The following is a 6,000-nucleotide window of genomic DNA, read 5'->3' as shown; positions in this document are numbered from 1 at the left end:
AGTGCGAAGAAAGAGGCCGCTGATTCACAGGGAAAGGAAATGGCATAGGTTCTGAAACTTCCTGTTTGTCTGATATCTGCAAAGATATCTGCGTTATGCAAATACCCTCACTCCCGAAAAATGCAGGCATGTACACGCACACACAGGCACATGCACCCTCTGCCTGGCCCTGTGCACTGTGTCTCCTCTGTACCGAGTACATTGAAAAATGATTCCACTCACATGGTAGCCAAGGTACTGGGGGAACCTGCCGTAGGAATGTATGATCATTAAAATAGCAGCGTTTGCATGTGGTTTGAATTGCTTAGCAGATGTCTCTTCCAGGTAAGTCCTTGCTCTGGCCCCTGGCTCAGGGTTGGTTTGGTTTCCACCTGGCAGAGCCTGTGAGTCAGGGACCCGTTATGAGGGAAGCAGATGTGTGAAGAGGCCTCATCCTGGCCCCAGGCTTCTGTCCAGCCCAGGAGCTCCATTTCCTCGTGGCTCAGTTTTCCCTTCAGCCCAGGCTCCTGTCCAGGCCAGGAGCTCCATTTCCTCGTGGCTCAGTTTTCCCTCAAGGGGCTCTTGGAATGTGCTATATCCCGCTCCCAAGCCCCCAGTAAGTTGAGATAATGACAGATGTTGAATATTTGTTCATTGTTGGTTCATTGTGATCTTTATGCAGGTCTTTCTTTCTTTCAGTATCAGTTCGGGATTGAGCCCAAGCCTGTGGCTTGCTGAGCTGGTCTGTGATTCCAGTGATGACCCCTGGCAAGGGCCCGAGACCCAGCCTGCAGGAGCAGCTGGTGGCTGCCTCCACGCTGAGGAACTTTTTTAAAAGCTGAATGTAAGCTTCGATTTTAATAGGTGAAAGTGAAAATGACATGTGACTTCCAGAAAATTCTCACAGATTCAAAAGAATTGTTCTTTGTCATGAGTTGAATAGCATTTTCAAACGGATGAATGCTTTTCTCATATTCAGAGTTGCCTGAATTAGGGGAAATGGATATAAATTGCTGCCAGAGAGAAATTTGGTTAGCTATAAATTAAAATAATTTTTTTGGTTTTTTACTCTTTACTCTCTTCTTGCCCCTACCCAAAAGCCCTCATGTGAGCAGATGGGGGGTGGGGGTAGACTTTCATTCTCCTGTTTAGAAAGGGATAAGCCTGAAGTTCCAGCAGGAAAGTCCATCACCCAGCCCCAAGCCAGGTTTCCAGATGTGGCTTCTAGGCCAGTGGCTACCCCATTACAAAAGGGAGTGGCCCAGAGGCAGAAGCATGAGATGTAGAGGTCAAACAGGGTAGATATCTTGGGGCTGCTATTTGCCAACTGTGTGGCCTTGAGCACATTTCTTAAACCTTGCCAAGTCTCAGTCTCTTTAACTGTAGAACGGAGTTTTCATGAGGATACAAGGGACACATGTATATAAAACAGCTGGCTCCAGGACCTGGAACCCTGAAGTCAATTAGTGAAGTATCACGGTGACCACACCACTCTTTGACAGAGCCTCAGCCACTGCAACAGGTCATGTGGGACCTGAAGGGTCTTCAGAGTGTTTCTAGAATCTGTCTTTGAAGCAGAGGGTTGCCACAGAGACTGCTCTTGTTTTAGGGATGTCTGCGAGGAAAAGGATGGGAGGAATTGTGAACATATTTGTGAGAAAGTTTCTCTCCACCCCTTGAGAGGGGCCCAAAGCCAATGTCTACACTTATCTGGAAACTTGACCTGCCTGTCTCTTTGCTCCCTCAGGCTCTAAGGAAATAAGACATTAGCCTTGTGCTTCTCCAGTCCTGCAGCTGTGACCCAAGTCCATAGAGAAATAAAAACAGATGCCCTAATGCGTAACCAGCGTGAGGCAGCTAAAAACAGAGATTCAGCCAATTTACCTGCTGAGCACTTACTGAGCACCTCCTGAATGCCTGGTGTGTTGTTAGATATCACGGGGACTTGTCTCATGAGAATAACGGCTGACTTTTCTGGAGTTCCTACTGAGCACAGGACACCAGGCTGTGTTCTTCACAAACAGGGTTTCGTTCAATTCTTCCAGGAACCTCTCAAAGAGGCATGAATACCTTCTTGATCGATAAGGCACAGAGAAGTTAAGTTCCTTGCCCAAGGCCACACGTGGCAGGTGGGACCTGAGCACACCTTCTGCCTGGGGTAGTCTGTGCTTGCCACCCCCACTCTGTGGGCATGTAACAAGTGCCCTCCTGCCTCTAGGAATTAAAAAGCCAGGAGCTGAAGGACACAGTCCCAAATCCTGAAATAAGGATGCAGATGCCAAAGAAACCAGAAATGAAACACAAAGAAGGAGAGGCAACCAGGGGTGATTTCATGGAGGAGGCAGAGTAGGGATGGTGTCAGAGAATGTCTGGGGAATGGGAAGGTAGGGGCAGGAATGGAAGTGGAGAAAGGGACAAGGTGCAAACCTTGAGGAGACTGGACTCAGTGCGGTGGCATGTGGGCTCCTCAGAGGCCATTTTGGTTTGCCTTGGACGTGGGGACAGAGCCCTTGGAGAAGGCTGCTGGGCTGGCCCTTGGGTGTCTGTCACCCGCTGGGTTCAGGGTTCTGGGGAGTCTGACCATCCCGCTCCTTCCAACTTGGCGTTTGGGGTTTGGTGAGGGTGTGTGGGGGGCTGATGGTTATCTGGGCCCCTGTCCTGAGTGACTGTGGTGCTTGCTGCCCTGCTAGTTAACTATTTGCATCACCCCTGTGGACACTGGCCTGTGTAGCAGGGCCCTCCAGTCAGCTGAACTGGGTAGGTCAGGTTGGAGCCGTGGGTGCTGGAAGGAGAGAGAGGGAGTGGGAAGGAGCAGATCTGCTTCCTTTCTGTCCCCACGTACCCTGGAGGGGCAAGGGCCAGCAGAGTTTGGGCACGGGAGGCCCAGAGGTGGGGGTGGGCACACCCTCTGCTCCCCAAGGACTGGCAGACTCGGCAGGGGTCAGGGCCAAACCTGGCAGGGCCATGGGCCTTCCCTGGGGGGCTCTGTCCCAGCAGCAGCGCTGAGACCCTTTGCAAGTCTCTTCAGGGCTACAGAGGTCCACAGTGGGGGCTTCCTCCACACCTGTTCTTCCTCCCATCTGCTTCATCTCAAGCAGCGGAGGCCAGCACCCCCGGCTCAGGGGCACAACTCAAAGTCTTATCCAGTCCACCTCCAAAACGGCTCTCGACTGCCCACTTTTCTGCAGGGCCATGTCCGGCTGACTTCTCTGCTTCAGCCACCGCAGTGGCCTCCTACCCTGTCCACCTCTCCATTGCCACGCTTAGCTCTTTCCAAGCCATTCTGCCCCAAACCAGATGACTGGTAATAAAACAGAAATCAAATCACTGTCTCTCAGGCTTCTCTGCCTCCTGGGCAGAAGGGCGCAAGGGGCCCTCCCTAACTGCTCCATTCTTGTGCTGACTCACTCATTCACTCATTCATTCATTCAACATACCTTCATCGAAGCCTGATCACATGTACTGTTTATGGACATGGGGGACAGTGACAAAACACAAAACCCTGATCTCACGGAACAAACTATTAGTGGAGGGGAGGGTAGACAACTAACCCATATCTGAGATGGTAGATGGTAAACCTGTGGAGAACACAGAGTAAGGCCAGGAAGTAGGGAGAGCGGGGGCTGGGGGTGGGCGTCGGGGAAGGCGTCTTTAGGAAGGTGACATTTGAACAAAGACTTGAAGGAAGCGAGGGAGTGAGTCATGGGGACTGTAGGGGAAAACTTGTTCCTGCAGAAAGAACAGCAGCTGTGCCCTGAGGTGGGAACACCCCCGGCTGCTCAGGGTATTTTCAAGGAATACCCTAGTTCCTGTTGGTCACTGCCAGGTTTTTGTCTTTAACACAGCATTTGCACAATCTGTAACTATGTCTAGTAGATTCTTGTGTGTTTTCCACAGTGAGCTGTCAGCTCTCTGTGGTAAGGATGCATCTGTTTCACTGACATCTGAATCATTTGTGTCTGGCACGGGGCCTGGGGTCTCGAAGGTGCTTAGCAAATGTGTTAAATGAGGTGAGGAAGCGGGCAGCTGGCATACTGCCAGGGGCACCTGGGAAGGGTCTCTTTGGGGCTTCTGGGAAATGATGGAGGCACTCTGAAGGAAGTGCCGTTCTACTTCAGGTGGTGGTGTGTGTGTTGTGGTGTGGAGCGGGGGTGCATCACTGTGACCTGGGCATCAGTGTGACACTGCTGTGTGTCCTGGCCGGTGACCTCTGGGACTCCTGGGCATTGGGCTAGTGTATGGAATAAAAGCGAAGGCATGCCTCCATCTCATTAGCTCCCATACCTTGTTTTGAGGAGTCGTCTTCCCCTCCTCCCACTGTTCATCTCCCTAGGGATGGGAGAAAGCCTTCTAACGGAGCAGACTGACTCTTCTCACAGATGTCCTTCTCGTTCCAACAGCTCTCCCACCTGTGGCTGTGGGAGCAGTTCTGGCTTGTATATTTACATCACTCTTGCTCTCCCAGCCAGGGGTATGGAAAACTTGAGAAGCAAATTCTACCTTTATTAAGAATTTCTTGCAGACACTGGAGACTCCCTGATTCTTTTTCACTGTGACTGGCCAGCTCTGGTTGCTGGAGGGGAAGATAAAATCCTGCTACCCTCCCAGGCCCAGAATTTCCCCATTCCTGAGCCCAGTCTTCCTTGTCTGAGAGAGACTGCCAGTAGCCTACCCTGTACCCAATTTCCCCTTCTGCCTTACTGAAAAGTACCTAATTGGGGGAGGGGCAGCAACATAGCCAGTTAAAGGTCTACATTTCCCAGTGCTCTTGAAACTAGGGAGAGCCAATGAGGTATAAATGCAAGGAGCTGGATGTAGCTTCCTAAAAGCTTCTTAAACGGAGCTGGGAAATGTGCTCTCAACTCTCCCCTCCCTGTCCCTGGAACACTACTATGATTGCTGGTGCTCTAGCAACCATATTGGACCATGAAATAACCTTGAAAAAGGAAGCCACACTCTAAAACACTGACTCTCAGTCTTTAATGTTGAGAAAGCAGCTCCTGACATCTGGGAACTGGCCTGACACATTCAGCTAGGCCTTAGCTTGTCTGAAGCTGGCCTAGATGTTTTCTTGTTGGACATAAACAATCTCACAGAGTGCCATCAGTCAAGGTCACTCTGCAACTGTTTTGAAGTGAGTCAAAATGGACTGCCTCATAATTTTATTTAAGAATAGACAAAAACAACCACGAAATACTAAATGCCTTCCTTTCCTTGCTAATAGGGAGTGGTGGCTACTTCTTTACCAATTACACATTTAGCTTAGGTCTCATCTACCCTCCTTATCGATAAGATTTACTAAGATACTCAGTCATAGAACTGTCCCATTTCCTGACAAAACCCAATCCAGAGCAAATGACTGCTTTCTTGGGTCCTCCCTAAATTCACTCAACCAAAGGCCAAGTCCTTCACGTCCGGTCAAACCCCTTCCCACTGAGATGGTCCACCGTTGCCCAAGGTGTGTGGTGTCCTTCCTTGCAGTGAGGATATGCCCAGCTTGTTCAATTATAGGTGTAAGTCACCTGGGGATGGATTATAATGCAGGCTGTGGCTCAGCAGTTCTGGAGCAGGCCCTTCCCATTTTTCTAACCAGTTCTCACACTCTGAGCAGCAAGGCAGTCAAGGATGGTGGATTTGAACACCAGAAGTGCTTGAGTTTGACCACATGGTCCCTGTATGAATCCTGGACTGCCTTCTGGAGAAACTCTGACTGGATTTCAATAAACTCATTGCTATCTGGTTCTTTATTACTAGCAACCCGACCCAACCCATTGTCCTCGTCCTTAAGCAGACATGTGGTTTCAGCTGCAGGAGCCATTCGTGAGATCTTGTGGTGGCTAGGTATGTGCAGGCCTCAATGAGGCTTAGGCAATTATTACCCAAACTTGGTGCCTCTGGGGTGAAATTATAAACGATAAGGGGAACCAAGTCATTCCACTCAGTGGATTGGTTCAAAATCCTCCAGCGGTCTTATGTTGGCTCCATGTCAGGTTCTTGGGCCAGAGGACCAGAGATCTGGGA

Source organism: Martes martes, assembly GCF_963455335.1.
Source record: "Martes martes genome assembly, chromosome: 4".
Taxonomy (NCBI): domain Eukaryota; kingdom Metazoa; phylum Chordata; class Mammalia; order Carnivora; family Mustelidae; genus Martes; species Martes martes.
Note: the sequence above shows the minus strand (reverse complement) of the source record.